At 49.7% G+C, this 20,197-nt stretch overlaps 1 protein-coding gene across 12 annotated transcripts in view; it reads right to left on the bottom strand.

Moving 5' to 3' along the window:
* BMAL1 (basic helix-loop-helix ARNT like 1) overlaps positions 1-20,197 on the bottom strand; it is a 100,799-nt gene that overhangs the window by 67,667 nt on the left and 12,935 nt on the right. For all 12 annotated transcript variants that reach the window (XM_057317148.1, XM_048214095.2, XM_026486816.4 and 9 more), the window contains exon 2: positions 1,750-1,822. The gene's annotated coding sequence lies outside the window, so the exon portion shown is untranslated. The remainder of the gene's footprint in view (positions 1-1,749; positions 1,823-20,197) is intronic.

The raw sequence follows: 20,197 nt of genomic DNA, 5'->3' as shown, positions 1-20,197 counted from the left end.
TCCCCAACAGATCACATCTTGTCTTATGGCAACCGTCCAGATGTGGGCTGGATTCCATGGTGCAAGTTGTGGCAGAGCCATGAGTGCCACACCTCAAAGGGAGCAGAAGAACACAATCACAAAGCCCAATGTACACACAACCCCCCACACAAAGCTTGGCTCCAGAGAAGGAAATGAGAACTGGTTGCGGCATGCTGTGCCTGCCCAGAGCTAAAGAAAAGCCGGCTGGGACACGCAAGTGTCCAAATCGTACGTGTGTCTCCCTTCTTTCACCAGACTCCCTCTGAGTGGCCTCTTCCGCTAATCTCTCTGAGTCTTTGCCCTGCATTTACGTGCGGCCCTGGGCAGCCTGGAGCCCTCGGCCCCCACTCTCCTCCGTGGCACCGTGTTCCGCAAGGCCATCTGTAACCGACTTGTCACGAACTCAGCAGCCTTGCTTCAAGTCCTTCTCCAGAGTCTCTGCTACCCCCTCCTCCTCCCTTCATGGGACTCTCTCCTCCTCAGCCTCTGGTTCTCTTCCACCACCATCCGGAGTTCCGCACACTCCCCCAGGCTCAGCTCTCTGCTCGCCACGGGGGGATCTCACTTAATCCCACGGCTTCCCTCCTCCATCTCTGGACCAAGCCTCGGTCCAGCTTCAGCCCCGCATCTCCAATTGTCTACTGGACATTTCCTGTGGATGAAGCACTGTCGTCGCAAGCTCAGTGTATCTGAAACCAGGTACATCAGGCACCCCTGTCCGTCTCCAGGCTCTACATTTGTCAATGGTACCCCTGTGAACTACCACACCTCATTCTCTTCGGCTCCTGTGTTTAAAGCCTAAGAAGACTGTAACTCCTCCAGTTCTCCCTTTGCAATCTGTCTTCTATGGGTACTTTGCTCCCATTTGAACCACTGTTAATCACACGATGTCACATGTGGATTACTGCTGCCCCTTGGAACAGGTCGCACGCCTCTGATCCAGCTATCAGATGAAAGGTCTTAGCATGTCACTTCTGCCATTTCACTTCTTTGCCCCAAATAACCTCAATGGCTGCCCAGTGCCTCCAGGACAAAGTCCAAGTGCCTCAGCCTGGCATTCAGGGTCTAGAGAAGGAGACTGTGAACTGGAGCCCACAGGCAAATCCTACCTACCATCTATTCTTGTAAGCAGAGCTTTCCTGGGACCCAGCCACACCCATTCATTCGGGGATTAGCTGTGGCTGCTGTCATGTTCCACCAGCGGGGCTGGGTCTCTGTGACAGAGACCCCATGGCCTGCAAAGCCAAAAATATCTACCATCTGACCCTTTGCAGAAGACGTTTGCTGACCTTGGTCTGGAGTGATCGTATCCTGCCCAAATTCTTGCCCGTGACCCCTCTGGATGAGGGTCTCCTGTGATGAGTGTGCTGCTGTGAGCCCACTTTCTTTATATCTTACACCAACTTCTCAAACCCAAAAAGCTTATTTCACTCCTTTCTCGATTTTTCCTTCAAAACACAGCTAAAATCCCACCCCTCCATGAGGCCAGCTGTGTCCATCCCCTTCTCCCTGGATGCCCCTCCTCTGGCTCCCCTCTCTGCATCTATCACAGAAGCAGTGAAATTTCGCTTCTCCTGTGGGCCTCCTTTCTGCCCGTACTACAGGCTTCTCTCGAGTCCAGGCTCGGTAACCTCCACAGAGCCGCCTCAATGATAACTGCCTTGCCCTTGATTCCAAATACCGACCCTCAATAGCATAATTCGGTAAGAAGGCATCAGACAAACTTACCGGTGAAGGCCCAGGATTCCACATTTGAAAACTGAAGTGTGGGTCTGAAAGTGTGCGCTCTAGCCAGCACCACCTACAAGCCAACGAGAGAAGAGTTTAGCCTTAAGAGAGAATACTGACACATTGTCTTTAAATTTCCAGCCCCCAATAAGTTTTGATTTACCATCCTCTCAGGATGCCCATTTCTGTTACTTTGACTAGAAAACCCCGCTCATCTTTCCAATCCACTGGACAGGCTTTCCCCCAGCAAGCCAGGCACCTCCTCCTCTCAGTTCCCATGGAACTCTGGTGAGACATTTATGGTAACACATGACATATGGGAGCATAATTTCTTATTTAGGAATGGGGGTCTCTAGAGTACAGGCTTTTCAAGAGAAGAGACCTATTAAATGTACGCCTTCTCTCACCCCACTGCCTAGGATGCCATGGGCATTTAGGTAGTCCTCAAGAAGTGTCTGTAAAGCGGGTGGAAAAATAACTCACTCAACACATGAACACGTACCTGGGTGCTGAAAATTCTGCTAGGCCACAATTTTCCCTAGAGAAATGCATGCCTCAATCCCACTGCTTTTAATAAGCAATGGTTTAACAGGAAGGATTAATGACATTAATCTTCTAAATGCACACCTTCGGAATGGCACTCCCCTGGGCAGAGAGCCTTCAGAGGCTCCCAGAATCTAAGAAGGCAAGCCCAGCTCCGCAAGCAGCCTGCCAGGCCTGCACCGACCGGCCCGGCCTGAGTCCCCAGCCTCCGCTCACACGGCCTCCGCTCCTGACCCCACAATCCAGACAAACACAGCTGACAGCAGGTCCCGTCCCTCTCTGTACTCCCTCCGGCTGGATGTGTTTCTCCCCTTCTCTCCATATCATCTCCTATTGAAATGCCATCCATTCCCAACATTATATCCCAGACCAAGGTCATGATGGGGCCAATATGCTTTTTTTCTTCTCTGATGTGTGTGTGTGTGTGTGTGTGTGTGTGTGTGTGTGGTAAAGTACGCATGACATAAAATTTATAATTGTAACCATTTTCGGGTGTACAGCTCCGTGGTATTAAGTACATTCATGCTGTTGTATAACCATCACCACCATCCATCTCCAGAACTCCTTTCCCACAAAACTGAAACTCTATACCCATTAAACAATTAACTCCACTTTCTCCCTTCCCCACCATAAGTCTCTGAAACCCAATAAAATTTTTTGTGGAATGAATAAATGATGAATGAAGACATGAATGAATCTGACCCCAACCCTCCCCACCAAAGCCGGAAATACTGTCCCCTTCTACTAGACTCCCAGGGCACTGTCTTCTTTCTTGGATTTATTTCAATCAATCTTATATGATCTGTTTTGCACCACTGTATTCTTCTTCAATGGGGAAACTGTGACTTATTTGAAAGGTTAAGCTGGGGTCTAAAAGCAGGCATTGGGCCTGTCCTCCATGTTGCTGGATCCAGTGAGCAAGTCTCAGACCTTGTCTTATGGCTTTGGATACCATTAAACCATTCCCTCTTGTTGGATGACCCTTTGCACTTGGCTTCCAGGATAGTACCCTTGGTTTTCCACCCACCTCACTAGCTACTCTTTCCCTTGCTGGGTCTTCCTTATCTCCCCACCTCTTAATGTTGGAGTGCCCTAGGGCTCAGGCCTTGTTCTCATATCTTCTCTGTAATACCTTCCTGTTACACCCCCACCCAAGTTGGTCTCACCTAGTGTCTGGGATTCAGACATCATTTGTATGCTAAGGATGCCCAGATTCCTCTCCAAGCCTAGACCTCTCCTCTCAACTCCTGGCTAGTAGGATATATCCGACTGCCTACCTCCAGTAAGATATCACATAGATAGGAGCTCTGTGTAAGTCACGTTCAATGTGTCAAACTTAACATATCCAATGCAGAACCCTGGCCTTCCTGCAGGCCTGCTCCTCCAAGCCTTCCCCATCTCAATTTAAGACAACATTCTTCCAGTTGCCCTGGCCAAAAGGTTTAGAGCCATTCTTGTCTCCTTTCTCTTACGTCATAGTCCAGTCCTCACCAACATTGGTTTGTATTTCAAAATATATTCAGAATATGACCATTTCCCACTCCTACCACCATTACCAAGGCAGATGATGGCGAGAGCCTCTCAACAGGTGTGCCTGCTTCCCTGCTTTAGCTCTTGGTGTCACTCCTCCCTCCATCCACAGTCAATTCCCAGTTCAGGAGGGAACTGGTCACAACATCAGTCAGATCAGGTCGTTTCTTTGCTTAAAATCCTGAAAAGCCTTGGTAGCAGGACAATGCCAAAGGGATGAACGTTTCTAAAGTAGACCTGCAGGCCCAGGGACAGGCTTGGGGGGACCAAGAGTCTTCAGGCCAGGGTCCTCCTCCCATCTATCTCTCAACTGGCAGTCCCAGCTGCAGCTCCTACTATCTGAGTTCATAAAGAAAGGAAACTTTTTAAAGGGAGAAAAGTACAATCAATCAGTTTTCTTTTCCAGTTAAGGCACCACAAAACGCCAACAACATTCACATTTCTCAAGGAGCGAATAAGATATATCAAGTCTGCCACCACTTAATAACTAGTTTCCAAAGATAAATCCAGCCTTCCAGAGAATAATTATTACCCCCTTGGTGGCGGTGTTGGGGGGGGGTGATCCTCCTTAAGCCCCTCTTCCTCCTGCATCCTCCAGCTGGTCACCAAGTCCCGGTTGCCTGATTGTCTCTAGACTTTATCCTACTCCTCCTCTTCACCGGTGCTGTGGCTGGAGGTGAGGTCCAAATGAAACAACTAAGGACTTTAATTAGTTCAGGTCTCGTCAGCTCTCCTTGGAGCTCTAGCAACAACCTCCTACCCAGTCTCCCCACCTCTAGTCACTTATTCCCGACTGCAACCCCAGACACAGTGTCTGAAATGATTTTAATAAAACCTAAATTTGATCAAGTCCCCCGCTTAAAATTCTCCAAAGAGTTCCTACACTGATGTACTATAAGTTCTTCAAAACACATTACGGGAAGCCACGGTAAATATTCTTTTTTTATCTTCCATAGACACTTTTCTTCCACCTTCCTAAAAAGACCATGAATGCCCCAGTACGGGTGGGCAAGTGATCCAGCCCACACTGCAGTACTCCACCCCCTGGCAACAGCGATTGGCTCCAAGGGATAAGCACACCCCCGACCTAAGCCAATCAGAGACTTGGTCTAGATTTGAGCTACAGATGCAGCCACTTCCCCGCAGCCGCTAAACCGGGGCTGTCAGCAGTGGTGCCCCCACAAGGAGGGTGGTCTGTCTGCAGGAGGAAAGACGGATGCCAACATACAAAGAACAGAAGACAAGTGGCCAGACGGACCCCTGGCGGCACCGACTCCCTTTCTGGAACCTCTTTCTTTTGTGAACTCCTAGAGCATCCTGCCCAGTTATGGAACCAGTAACTGCCCACTTACGTGTCAGCCAGCGGGGGGTCCCAACAGGCCCACCATGCCACTACCCGTACCAGCGTCCTTTCCCACAGCGTTTCCTCTGCCCAGAGCGCAGGCTCCTTGCATTCTTACATAGCAGCCAGACTTGTAGCTCTATGGAGCCTTCGCTGAAGGGCAGCACCGTTAGTCCGGTTTCCCAGATGTGCTCTCAAATGCCTGGCGTATTTCCGCTCTACTGCACTCGGGCGCCTCATGATTGTCCCAATCTTAGCTGGTTCCCCAAGCTAGAAACCTCATCCATAACCTATCACCTCGCACTTCCTTGTTGCCATGTGCACTTTCCTCTCCTTCCTTTCTGAGCCATGTCTGCTGTGACAGCACGGACCCCATTATCTACTACCTGGACCCTGGCAACAGCCTCCCGGTCTCTCTGCCCCTCCCTCACCCACCCATCCCTCCTCACCGCTCTATAGCTCTCAGAATCAACCACCGACAGAATCAAGCCCCTGGGACCTTAAGCCGCCCCACAAACTGGCCCCAACCTATACTCTCTGGCTGCTCCCAACCACTGCCACTTCCAGGAACACGGAGTGCAAAGAAAACTCCTGGACAGTACAGGAAATGTCTGAAAGCCAGAGTGAAGAAGGCAGACCAGTTAGTGATCTCAGGACCTCAGGAATGAATGACACCATGGTGAGTTCCCTGCACTTTCTTTCTTTCTTTTTACATTGTGTGTGTGTGTGTGTGTGTGTGTGTGTGTGTGTGTGTGCGCGCGCGCCTCATATATCCCAGACTTGGAATTAAAGAAGCCAGCAATCTAGAAATGCAGAAGGCATGTGTGCGTGCACACACACACACACACACACACACACACAAAATGCCTGAACAAAAGCGTGCGCCCCCTAGCAAGACAGAAAACTTTTAGATGGTAACCACTCTGTTGCAACCAAGCACCACAGAAAACCCTATTCGACCCCCAACCATACCAGCAAAGGGCAAAGGACATCTGCAAAAATCCCTACAGTTAACAATCTACCTGATGTTGGAAGACTGCCTTCCCCCCAAGACTAGGGACAGACAATCACGTCCACTCTTCCCAATCTTATTCAGCATGGTACTAGAGGTCCTAGTCAGCACAAAGGACAGCAAAGAGAAATAAAAAACATACAGATGGGCACAGAAGAAATAAAACAAATCTCCATTTGCAGGCGATATGATTGCCTATGTACAAAATCCTGAGGAATACACAAAAGACATTCCTAGAACTAATTAGTGAGTTTAGCAAGGATGCAGGATATAAGATAAAACAATTTTTAAAAATCAGTTTTATTTCTATACACTAGCAATGAACACATGGACACCAAAATTAAAAATACAATGCCATTCACAATTGCTAAAAATAAATACTTAGGCGTAAATAAAATGTCTTCCAACGAATCATTCTACGGTCTATCCACATGGGTTTACCTCTGCCACGAGGACAGAAACAGTATTGTGTTGCTCTCCGGTGAAAACAAAATACTTACCTAGCCAGTGCCCAGCACCTAGTTGGCATGCCACGTTTGTTGCCATGACTCACGCCCTGCTCTGTTTGAGATGGACTTTCTCCCCCTTTATGCTCCCACTGAGATCACTGCCTATTAAAGAGTTCCACTTCTAGTTTCTGCCTGGACAGGTCATGATGGCCAAGGAAGGACCAGGGAAGCTGTTTCCATTCCCATTCCCAAACACACATGTGCTCTTACATTACAGACAGCAGGGATTGGAAGTGGTTTCTAGAGGCATCTCTCAGCCCCCCACAGGGAACATCAGGCCCTTCCACATCCGGGGGCCCCAAGGCTTGGCCCAAAGATTCCAGATGATGATGTGGGACCACTGCTTACATTGTCTCATCCACACCCTGTGCTGGGAGGAGCCGCGGGTGCTGTCCCTCTGTCTGAAAGCTCCGTTAGAATGTGGGTGGGGGCGCCTGGGTGGCTCGGTCCGTTAAGCAGTGAACTCAGTTTCGGCTCAGGTCATGATCTCAGGGTGGTGGGATCGAGCTGCGTGTTGGGCTCTGTGCTCACTGAGGAATCTGCTGGAGATTCTCTCTCTCCCTCTCCTTCTGTCCCTCCCCCATGCTTGTGTGCACTCTCTCTCTAAAATAAATAAATAAATCTTAAAAAAAAAAAGACTATGAATTGCTTGGCTGTGCTAGAGAAAGTACTGTGCAGGAAGAGAGCCTACTGTGAGATAGGTCAGGGCCCAGAGGGCATTCAAATATCTTCTCCTCAAAACATTCCCCTCTTCTGCAGGGAGAAAGTGAGGCTAACAGTCATTAGGCGAAAGCCAAAACCTCAGAACAAGCCCGACTCCTCTCTCTGTCTCACACCCCCCACCAAGCCCACAGCAAGCCCTGTGGTTCCACCTCCAGGACAGATCTCAAATCCCGCCCCCACCACCATCCGTCGGGAGCTGGCTACTCTCGTCACTCAGCGGGGCAACTCCAATGGACTCGAACTTCTCTTCCCTCAGTCAATCAACACATCAGGCAGAGTGATCTTTTCAAGATGTAACTCAAACCATGTCAGTCCTCTTTCAAAAACCCTGCCATGTTCCTGGCCCGCCTGGTCATTCCCAGTGCAACCAAGTCCAGACAATGACCCAATGGCTCCGCCCCCATGACGTCCCTGCCCTCACTTTCTGCCACTCTCCTCCCCGTCCCCCAGCCACGCTGGCCACCTTGACCCTGCGGTTCCCACTCCCTGATGCTCTTTCCCGAGTGACACGTATGACTCACTTCACTTCATTCGCTATGGCATGCACTCCAAGTTCACAAAAACCCATTTCCTTTTTCTTGGGGGCACATGGCTCGACCCTAGTTCCCAACAGCCTCCTTTGCAGGTAGGAGCAAACATATGACTGAGTTCTGACCAACGGGTGGGAGAGACGCAAGCTTCTTCCAGACGGGCCCATAAAAACTCCCCCACAAGACCTCTCTTTTTACTCATCGTCCAGCTGAATGGGAAGCACCGGAAGGCCTTGAAGAAGGCAGAGCCATAAGATATAAGGGGGGGTCCCCTCAATAACCACAAGAAAGGAGCAGCCACACTGGAATCTTTCTGTACGAAGAAATACAGTTTTATTGTAAACCAAGAAAATTTCCTTGAGCTGATGCACTGAGATGTGGGCCTTTTTTGCTACTTCTCCTAACAGTTTGGTCTCCTTCCCCATGAGACCTACGTTGACTACTCTAAAATTCTCCCAACGCTTCTTAGCCAACCTCCTCGCCATAGTCCTCATTATCATACTGGATAACGGACTTTCTTTTCCCCTCCGTGTCCCCGATGTTGCATGTGAGCCGAAGGCAGGAAATTTTTGCTTTTTCCCCTTGGCTGGACCCCCTGGGCCTAGCACAGTGCTTGCCACGTTGTAGACAATCACTTGTTGTTGAATGAATGAATACATGAATGTATGAATGCAATACCTGGGCTCCAAGGTCAGAAAGGCCTCCAGTGAGGCCTAGATCTGCCATTTATTAGCTGTGGGACCTGAGGCAAGCTATTCTACCTCTTTAATATGCATTTTCTTCATCTGTAAAATGGGGGAAGTAATAGTACTTTCTTTATAGAGACTGGGAATAATTGAGATCATGAACATAAATCCCTTAGTACAGGGCCTGCTAACAGCTCAGGTTCCACAAATGCTAATTGCTATTGTTATCAACTCAAGAGGACAGGATGGGGTGTCAGGCCTCAGCAAGGTCATTGGTAGGAGTTGAATGGATATGTACACGCACAAACTCTCCTGGGAGAAATCGTGACAAACACCTAAGCAGTGCGATTTAAAAGCTGCCTAAAAGTTCTCAGTAAATTGCCAACGATCAGAAAAATATGACAACTGGTGTCAGGGGTGATGAAAAGTGTGTGCAGTGTCTGCAGAAAAGTGCTACTATGGAAAGAACACCACCCAAATGATGAGAGATCGCTTTGTGCCTTTTAAGAAACAATTTTCACAGCAAAGCTCGAGAAAAGAGCGGCCTCTTGCATCATGGGGACAAGGTAATAAGGTTATAAAAATGGAACTCAAATAAACCACACACAGGGCCCACATGGGCCCAATTTTCCAGGAAAAACAGCGATTGCTACAGCATTCAGATAAGGGAATCACACTTGGGCCTCAGCATTGCCAACAGCTTTCAAAAATCATTAGGCTGCAGAAAAGCCACTGGGTTTGCCAAATTAGCAGTGCCAGCTCTCACCTGCCCCTCTCTGTCATGCTCCCCTCTTTCTACTGAGACGAGGACACAGACAATGATACCCAATACCTGTGCCTGCTTCCCCACCTTCAAAACACAGAATCATCCAGAATGAACAGCACTGCACCATCTGCAGCCTGGCTGCCTTCTCCAGAGGCCCGCCCGGCTCTCTCCTTGGCTCAGAACTGCTCTTAAATCTCACCTCCTGGAACTCTGCTGGCCCTTGTGCTGGGCCTTATTGACAAACCCCTCCCTGAAACTCTTTCTTCCTGTGGCCCCTCTTGGCTCTCAGCAAACTCCCCCACCCCCACCCCTGCAATCCCTCTCATCCCCACCTTGACCCCTCTTCCACCTACATACCCCGAATCACCGGTACTCCAAGCCTCTGGTTCTAGTGCCTGCTCTTCCCCGACATCACAGGCAGGACAGCTTTGTGCTTAGAAGCAGAGATGCTGGCGCCAGACCACCTGGGTCTGATCTTCGCTTTACGGCAGGATGCTCTTGGGCAGCTAATGAATTCCTTTATGTCTATTTCTTCATCTGCAAAATGGGGGCAGTGATAGCGCCTCCCTCGGGTCACCGTAGAGATGAGATGAGCTACTATAGAGGAAGTGCTTCGAACCGTGCCTGCCATCTGACACACACCCAAAAACACAGCCAAACCCCAAACATATCCCCATGTCCTCCCATCTCCATCTCCCCTATCAGCGTGTCAGCTCTGCTGGCAACGTCCAGTCCCCATCTCAGCCAGTCCTTTAAGGTGCTGACCAAAGCAATTCCTCCATAACATCTTCCTTGACCACCCCCCATCCCCGCCCTAGCCTCCCAGGGAAACGGAATTCGGCCCTTCTATAACAGGGTGGGGCTCACTGCCCCCGCCCCTCTTCTTAGTCGCCCTTGAAGGAGCATCGGTTTTAGACTTGTTGTATCCTTCCCACTCCCAGTTCATGAGCTCCTCAGAAACAAGGGTGGTGCCTTAGGTTTTTTCTTTCCCAATTTTTCTTCCCCGCAACCTTATGCACTGTGAAGACTCAGCTGACATTTGCTCGATTAGGTTGAAACGGTCCACGTACTCATCAACCAGAGACTGAAACGGCAACAACAGATCAGCGGGGCACCCGAAGCCGTCCCCACTACCCCAAAGCCACGTGGGTTCCAGGCTAAAAAGAGCACTGGGAACCCCATCAGTGACGCTCGTTTGTCAGTTTCATTCTGGTTGTTTCCTTACGACCAACAAAAAGCCAAACCCTTTCAGCAACTTCGCAACCTGCTTTCACGGCTGAAAGCCCTTCCTGACAGGCTCACTCTGGCTTAAGGAGACATGTTTGTTTCTAAAAAAATCCCATTTACTTTCTCTTGTTTTAGGGCCTTTCTTAAAAACATCGTTAAGAAGGGATCACTGTTTATTTTATTCTATTGTTTTAACACAGCATCAAAGCTATAGGGATACCGAATTCCTCAATTTGAGCAGAGAAATTATTCCTTAAGAGAACGTACTGGCTCGCCTCCACACTGAAGAACAAACGAGTCACGTATTGCTTGTAAATATCCAGCCTTTCACGTACGTCTCGTTTCATGTTGCTGTTACCCTGTTCTTTGTTCAATGGAAAATCCAACAAAAACATTCCTAGCATTTAAAGTAAATTTTAAATATATCTTCACGACGTTTTTCTTGAAAAAAGAAATTCTGATTCTCTGTCTGATCTTGGGCCATTGCCATTAGCTAGATAAATGCCAACCTAATAAAATGATTCTGGAATACGCCAAGATGGCTAATGTAGCATTAGCTGAAAGAACAAAAATTAAAAGCAATCTAAACGCCCCATAACAAACTCATGGCTTATTGAAGGCACTCCCCTGATAGAATATTATGCAGCCATCTTAAATGAGCATGATAAAAATGACAGAGCCCCATGGAACAGGCTGAGGATTAATCTTCAGAGTAAAGGGAGTGCAAACATGTAGGCATATATGTTCATGCCATCAAGGTTGCCCCAGCGGGGCAGATCAAGCCCAGAGCTTGAAGTCAGATGCAAAGGAAGACAGGAAAGAGGTAAGAGGAAATCTCACGCAATAAGGTCAGAGAGAAAGGTGGTAGCCGTATGAGAATGAGGCCCTGGGCATAGGGCAGGGGCCATGTTTAGGAGAGCAGAACAGGAAATGGGAAAAGCCAAGGTCACTTCAGGAATTCCGTCCCAAAGCAGGCAAGGGGAATGGGAAGAGAACCCTCCCTCATTTTGCAGAATGAATCAATCCCTGGGTGAGAGAACAATGTTCAAACCCTTAAGACGATGTCAAGCCTAGTCCCCTCCACAGTGTGGCCACCAGGACTCCCACCTGAAGGCTGAGCCCCGCCCAGGCCTCCAGGGCTAATGCTGACCCAAGGCAGGCGGGATTTAAGAGGTTCCAGTTTAGCACGCAGGGATTTAGCGTGGTGCTAACCTGGCAGATAAAGAAGGCGAACCCCCAAGAGAATGAGCATCTTGCCCAAGGCCCCCCAGAGAGTTATGGGCTGTGCTGACACTTGAACCTGAGTTCGCCGGTGTCCGGGTTTAAGGCTGTTCTGAAGAGCGCGCTGGTCCAAAGCTGACGGATGAGCCGGGCTGACCGGCCCAGCACGACCTGTACACGCCAGTGCTTAGGAATTGGTGAGTCCACGCAGAGCAGGGCAGGAAAATGCCAGTGACCCGGGGATACCAACAGGTCCGCTGAAGGACAACACCCCGTGCATGCTGAACCCCCACGTCTAACTCCTCAGTCGCCTGCCCTTTGTGGCTTCCACTCAAGCTCTGCCACCCTGCGGGTCCAGTGCTTGTCTCTGATGGCACTCGCAGGCCGCCTGTGCCTCTCACGAGACACCTCTCTCTGGACACGAGCCAAATGACTCCAAAGCTCTTCCCCACCTCCCCTGACCCCCTTCATTCTTACACCTAGCCCCTCAGAATCCTGCATCTGGACCCCTCCTGCCAAGTACAAGAGGCCAAACTCATTGCCCTGGCATTTACCGCCCTCCCTCATAGGGCCCAAATCACCTACCTGCTCATGCCTCCCAGGGCACCCACCCTTGTCCCCGGACTGGCCAGGGGCTACGCTCCAGAAGCATGATCTCCTCTCCCACCCCAAATTCCCTAGGGGCCAGCTCAAGCTCTCTCTGCTTCTCCCCTGCCTCCTCCAAAGCCTCCGGTGTTGCTCACATGGTCCCCACTGAAGGAGCGTAAATGGAATCACACTGTCTCCTTGAGGCCGGAACAGCCAAAGGGCCAGACTCTCACATGTGGAACTGGCAAGTCACCCAGACACCGTCATCCAAAGGGCTAGGCACAGGAGGCCCTCTGCTCCCCCAACTTTGTTCTAAACATACTATTAGAGATTTCATCATGTAAGTGGTGGTCAAACTCTCTCTTGGCGCCCCTTGCGGGGGGGGGGGGGTGCACACAGGAGGCAGTGATGCTGCAGCCAGGCCCACCAGTTAGGGACTGCAGAGCCCCTTCCGCCTGTCATGGCTGCCAGCAATAGACACTGCCTGAGCGCCTACTCCACGTTGCCCCACAGGTGCAGGGTCCTAAGGATACAAATCCCAACAAGCCTGTCTTTGCCCCACAGGACTTTGGGCTCATACAGGGAAAAGAGTGAGGCAAGTCCCACTAATGTAGTGTGATAAATGCCAGAGAGGGAAGGGCAGCGAGGAGCAGAGGTGGCCATGATGCAATTCAACCTGCGGACGAGCTGGTCCCCGAAGGATAATCGACACCAACCATGAAAACAAAGGTGGTCGGCACTCTCTGGGTGCTTCCTACGTGCTAAGCAAACACACCAAACCCTTCACTTGCTTTAGTGCAAACTCAGTCACGCGTTCATTAGCGAGCCCCTGCTACCTGCCAGGCACCGTTTGAGGCACTGGGGAGACAGCAGTGAATGAGCTAAACACTAGTCTCTGCTCTCGCAGCTTATCTTCTATCGAGAAAAGAGACAATAAACCAAATAAGTAAGTCAAATGTAGACTATGTTAGATGATAGTAAGAGCCAAGATGAAAAATAAATCAAAGTGGAAAGAGGGAAACATCTGGGAGGCAGTGGGCTGAATGGTACACGTTAAACAGGGTGACATTTAAGAAAGGACCTGAAGAAGGTGAGTGATCATGCCACACGGATAATCTGGAGGAAGAAAATTCAAGGCAGAGGGAGCCGTCAGAGGAAAGAGCCTGAGCCCCAAACAGGCCTGGCATGTTTGCAGAACAGCGAGGTCCCTGATGTGGCCAGAGTGGAACAAGAGAGGGGCAGCCGGGATCCATGCATCCGGCCACATGAGTCGTGCACTGCATAACTCAGGGGGGTGCCACCCCCCAGGCACCATAGCGAGTTCGGCCCGACTCAGCCTGCTCGGCTACCCGCCAGGCCCCGGGATAGGAGATGAGGTCAGGGGAGCACCAGGCAGCCTTGCGTACCATGCTGAGGATTTAGTTTTTACTTTGAGCAAGACGGGAAGCTACTGTCGAGAGGGTTCTGAGCGAGGGTACAACTTGAGTGGACCCCACCTCACTGGGTCACTGGACAGAGAGCACACAGAGCAGGGCAAGGTGGGAAGCAGGAGACCAAAGCAGAGGCCTGCAGTGATCACACTCAAGTGCATATCGTGTTTCCCTCCCAATCCCATGAGGTGGCTCTATGATCACCTTTCAGAGATGAAGAAATTGAGGCTCAAGAGAGATCTGGTAACTTTTCCAAGGTCACTGGGTGAGGCAGTGGCAGAACCACCAAGATTGGGAAGCAGGGGAAAAGAATATTCCAGGTGGACCGAACATCACCAGCCACGAAGCAGGAGCTCAGCAGGGCCTGGCACACTTAGGGCAGGCAGGCTGATGGTGCGGGGAATCTAGAGCCCGAGGGCAAATGGCAAGGGCAGCCAGTGAGGGCCTGCCTGTGCCCCGTCTGCTCACACAGGTGCCTCCTAGCAGCGTGCGAGCCAGCCTGGCTGCCTGGACTGGAACCAGCTCCTAACCCATGCCTCTGCTCCATGCTTATCCTTCCCACTTCAGCCCACAGGCAGCCAGGAGAACCTTTAAAACATGTAAATCATGGATTACTTTCTTGCTCTCAAGCCTCCAGTGGCTTCCCATATACCAGACACACAGGAGACCCTCAATTAACAGTGATGAAGAGACGGCCTCCTCATCCCTGCAGCCTCGCGCAGCCTGGTCCTGTTTCAGACCAAGGGAAAGCACCCCTTCTCCGCGCCCTCCTTACAGGGGGAGGCAAAGCCATGTGGAGGGGCCCGAGGGGGGTGCCTGCCAGCCACAAGTTGCCAGGCAGACGAAGCCAGGCTGCTGAATTACCCAGCTGAAACACACGAGCAGAGGGGATTGCCATTCAGACCACCTCAGAGGCAACTTTTGGATTAAACTTGTTTTAAATAAAACTGCTTATTTCAAAGCAACCTGGGTGCTCTCCACCACGCTAGGGCCAAGTAAAGGAGGTCTGCCGACGGCCCGGGCCATCCTGACTGTAACAGGCGCACTCCAAACAGGAGCCTTGGCCCTGAGGCCTCAAAGCTCCGGACGACGTCCTCAGACACCGGAGGTCTGAAAGCCACAGGCACGAGGCAGGCAACGGAAGGCTCTCCTCCCAGAGCCTGTGTCTTTAAGGGAAGGATCCAATGACTGCATTCTTCTCTGGATGCTGCAAACAGTGAACCCCAAAGCTGTTCCAGAAACTGGGGGAAACTATGAAATGAAGATTGAAACAAAACTGTACAAATTTCAGCCAGTAGATATTTGGGACAAGAGGATATTTGCCCAAAGGATCACGAGTGCTCCCAGGGCTTAAATCCAGGCCCTGTGAGGGCCCCTTCATTCCAAAGCCCTTTGCTATATGTAGAACTGTCTAAACACACACACACACACACACACACACACACACACACACACACACGCATTTACGCAGATATATTTTTAAAGGAATGGTAACAACATCAAAAGGATGAGAATAGTAACAAGCTACCCCACTCCCCAAGAAAATTAATTTAGTAACAAAAGCCTTCCTGTGGGCCCTGGTAGGAGTGTTAAATGAACACAGCATGAATGACTTCTTCTCTGGTTAAACATCACGGCTCATGGGTGGGAGAGCAGTGAGAGCAAGGAGGGGAGCTCTGGAAGCCAAGTGAGTCCCAGACCCCTTTGGGAGGCAGGTAACTGGAAGTTCCCCACACGGCATCAAACCAGGGTGAGGCAAGCTTCAAAAGCGTTGTTCTTTGAAGAGGAAGATGGAAGGAGAAGGGTCAGAAAACACAGTCTCTAAGGCCTGTAGGAGGAAGGGTACTGCTGAGTTTCCACAGGAGCGAGGGTCCTGTTTGTCCTGGTTTTTCAGAAAGATGGGGCACAAAGAGCAGGACAAATGGCCCATCTGACAGTGAAGTATAATAGAAAAGAAGACTCCACAAGGAAGCTCAGGAAAATCACTCACAACTACCCAACTCCCAGCTTTTCTGGGCAGTCGAAAGCCAAGCAGACAGTGATGCCCAAAGGTCCTGGAAGCGCGGGTGATCAAGAGCTCACAGCAAAACGGCCCAAGTCCACACAAGGCCAGACTCTGGCCACCAGGAAAAGGACCAGCGGTGGGCGAAGGATGGGGCAGCAGGGAGGAGCGCATTAAAACTAAAACAACCACCACCACCACAAAACAGAAAATCCTGTCCCGGAAAGGAACAGCGGTCCAGTGTCCTGTCGGAGGGACACGGAGAGGCTGGTCCTCATCAGAAGTTGCAAATCAGGGAGAAAACTCGGGCTCGGGCTTGGCCTCAGCCAGAGCTGCAACATGGACAGACTGGGACTCTGTGCAGACTGGCTCATTGCTCTGCAGAAAAGAAGGATGTGTGCCTGCAGCCCAGAGATGGGCAAGTGGAATGACCAAGAGGGCCCGTCCCGGGCTCATGCGTCAGCTTTCGCTCTCTCTGCAAGTCTGCCAGCCCAGACATGGCCCCGGCAGACTGAATGGGAGAAGCTGCTCAGCTTTCCCGGGAGACCTTCCCGATCTCGTCCCTCCCCACCAGAAAGCACCAGGGGCATAGAAGGAGCCAGGCCTTGGAATCATCCCAACCCGGCCCTTCTGCTCCACTACGGAAGGGCCCACGTAACCAACTCTGATGCCATTCTTGCAATCCATGATGAGCTTCATTTGCTTCCCTGCTAACCATTTCTCTCTCCCACGAGAATGAAAGCTCCGTGACAGCAGAGGGCAGGTCTGCCTTGCTCATCACTGTGCCCCCTGACAGCATCTAGAACAGTGACGGCCACATCACAGGACAGCAACAGATCAGTGCATGGCTTCAAACACCAAGCAGCCATCTGCAGGAGCTGTGCCAGAGAGGGCCCTGCCAGGCACGGGCCAAGCGCTTGGTGGATGGCCCCGTGGCTTCTCCAAGGTTCCGCAGCCAGCTCGGTATCCCCACCCTTTCCCTACAGTCCTGAACCCTCCTCTTCATTCTGTCCCAGGAGCACAGCTCAGGCTACTCACCTGAGCAATGACAAGGGTAAGGGACAGCTGTAACAGAGAAGAGAACAACAACTATTTCTCTTCAGTCTACAAACACGGCGGTGGGAAGAAACCACGACCAAATCTACAGTCACAAACAGATGGAGGGTCACATGCACAGAGGGCACTGGAAGTGGCAGGACCTGAGAGAACAAAGGACAGGGTCCTCCAGTCCCAGGAAGATGGCATCGGGGGTCCCTAAGGAACACACGAGTGTAAGAGAAAGGAAAACGAGCTCATGGCAAGTGTGAAAGCTGCAAAGTACATTTCCGTAAGGGACTGTAATACAGGCTGGTCAAATTCCAGGAGCAGAGTTCCTCAGGACCTCTTTCCTGACATATTACAAAACAATTGCATTCTGTGTTGACTTCCACAAGGAAAACATCTTCCTTCTAACAAATCCCTTAACTTGTCTGAAAATAACCTGGCTAGGTCTGAGTTAACATGAGAGCTTATAGCCCAGGCCAGGTTGCCAAAAATAAAAATTCTTGATTTGGCTGGAGAGTATTAATTCGTAAGACTCATTTTCTTTTAATATTTTGTTTATTTACTTGACACAGAGAGAGAGAGACAGCCAGCGAGAGAGGGAACACAAACAGGGGGAGTGGGAGAGGAAGAAGCAGGCTTCCAGCAGAGAAGCCTGATGCGGGGCTCGATCCCACAACGCCAGGATCACGCCCTGAGCCGAAAGCAGACGCTTAACGACTGAGCCACCCAGGCACCCCTGTAAGACTCATTTTTAACTAGCCGTTTATGATATAAAAGTAACACATGCTCACTGCTGAAAAATAGAAAACCACAGAGAAGGAGATGAGAATAAAAATCACCTTGAATTTATAAGATGAGAACCACTGTTAACATTTTGGTGCTTTTCCCTCCTTCCATGCATAAGCCTTTAACAGAGTCAGGAGCATACTGTGAATGTAAGTTCAACTCCTGCTTTTTTCCAATAAAGTCCATTTAAAAATACTCCACTGTGTTCCAAGAAAGAAGGTCACCCTTAGTGAATAAACAAATTAAATAACAAAATGAATGAAAGTTAAAAATTTTTGTTGATTATCCACTGAGCCCCCATTTCTCCAGCAAGAGAAAGAAAAAATCACTCTGGCCAGGACAGAAATGCCCATAGGATAGAAATCATAAGCTTATCTTTGTAATCTCTTATCTCTATCATATTTTCAGTAAACATTTATTATTTTGAACAAGCCACATAATTTTTTTTTCAAATTGACAAGGGAATTTTATAACCACATCTTAGTTTTTGAAGCAAGAAGTCCTTCCTTAGGAAGGCTTCATCTTCCAATCTGCAGGTAGAAGAGACCATTTAAAAATGATCAGTTCACATTCATGGACCATGATATCCAACTGGAAGTCCTAGCTCCTCTTTTGTTGGATTCTGTCACCTACTCAATGGAATAAGCAAATGGCCTTGACAAAGACATATTATGTGTCCTGCGCTACCTGGTTGAGAGCTGCCCTGCCATCTGGCCACGTCCGGGTGGGGTACCTGGTTATACACGTAGGCTCAAGACCGTGGCCAGTAGGGAGCAGAAGAACCACTCTGCCCAGCAGAGAAGACCTTCCAGGATCAAGATCTCTGCACAATGCATTTTCTTTCCCACCTCTCACATTTCACACTCCATTCAATGAATATGTCCATGCCAGCCCTTATAGCAGGTGCTGGGGACACAGGTGAGTAACACAGACGCTATGCCAGTTCCCATGGAGCTGCAGTTTGCAGAGCACTTCCCCTTCCATTACTCTCACACTAAGCCTGGGAGACAGGAAAGGCCATCACTGTTATTCCCATATTGTAGATGATAAAGCAAACATTCTTCAAAGTATTCTGCCCATGTTATGAAGCAGAAGGAGCTGGACTCAAACCTAGGTCTTCTGACTCCTAGCTCAGTGCTCTTTTTACTGTACCACTTACACTGATGAATTTCCTCTAATAGACAACTGAAGTCTTTTGGATTATTCATATTCCCCCTGGCACCTTGGTTCTACCTGGCTGCCTACTTTCTGAGCCCTGAGTCGCCCTGACTTCCAGATGGCTGCATATTCCCTGATTTTTGTGTGCCTGCCTAGATTCTGGCCCTGTGCTCACACATCTTCGCAGCTCTCAGGAGAGCTTCATAACTCTATTGAAGCCTTCCCATTGGTACCACGACTCAGCACACTGAAAGCTTCTCCTAATGTTCGATCTCTTCACCACTCTTAAAAACAGATTTTGCTGGACTCATGACCTCCCACCTAAAGATATTTCTCAGCCTCTTTTGCAGTTAAATGTAGCCATATAACTTAAGTTCTGGCCCCTAGGATAAAAGAACGTGCTTCTGCCAGATCTTGACCTTAAAATGACTACATGTGACTGCCCCGCACCCCAACCCTTTCCCCCAGGAGATGGTAAAATTAGAAGCTTCCCCCTTCAACCATCAAGCAGAAGCCACATGATGAAGACAGAAGGCCTGGACCACTACCTACTATGGACTAGTTTCAGCCATTGTGATGGTGGATCTCTTTAGTACAGGAACTTGCCTGGTGTCCCAACCAAAAAGGCTTGAGTGACAACAGTTCTACATTCTCTGAGTAAAGCCCCTTGCTGCCAATTAAACACTTTAAAGAGGAGGTTCAAAACTATATAAGAAAGTGTTCCATTCAGGTTTATTTCAGGGAAAACTGCCCCCCCCCAAAAAACAAAACAAAACAAAAACCAATCACCAGGACCTCAAAGATGATTTATGTTCAGATCACAGGACAAACTGAGAGAGCCCAGAAAAGCAAATCAGCCCCCTTCAATAACAGGAGGGGAGAGAGCTCTAAGTGACAAGCACGACCAGTCCTCTCTCCTGCAGCGGCTCACTCCATTCCTGGAAAAGGCACCAAGAGCTGAAATGATGTGAGCCAAGGCTAATTTCTCCATGGAAACAATGTGATAACAGGAGCTTGTGTTCCTAACCAAGATCTTGATGGTCAACTTTTAAAAGACATTACATAAACTCCATGTTTGATCATCTATTAAAGCCTTTGGACTTCTTTTTTTTTTTTTTTTAAGATTTTATTTATCCATTTGACAGAGAGAGAGACAGCCAGAGAGAGAGGGAACACAAGCAGGGCGAGTAGGAGAGGAAGAGGCAGGCTCCCAGCATAGAAGCCTGATGTGGGGCTCGATCCCAGAACGCTGGGATCACTCCCTGAGCCGAAGGCAGACGCTTAACGACTGAGCCACCCAGGCGCCCCTGGACTTCTTTTTTTTAAAGATTTTATTTGTTTATTTGAGAGA

This window comes from Ursus arctos, unplaced genomic scaffold (genome assembly GCF_023065955.2).
Source record: "Ursus arctos isolate Adak ecotype North America unplaced genomic scaffold, UrsArc2.0 scaffold_23, whole genome shotgun sequence".
NCBI classification, from domain to species: domain Eukaryota; kingdom Metazoa; phylum Chordata; class Mammalia; order Carnivora; family Ursidae; genus Ursus; species Ursus arctos.
The sequence above is the reverse complement of the archived record's forward strand: the minus strand, read 5'-3'. Positions and strand labels throughout refer to the sequence as shown.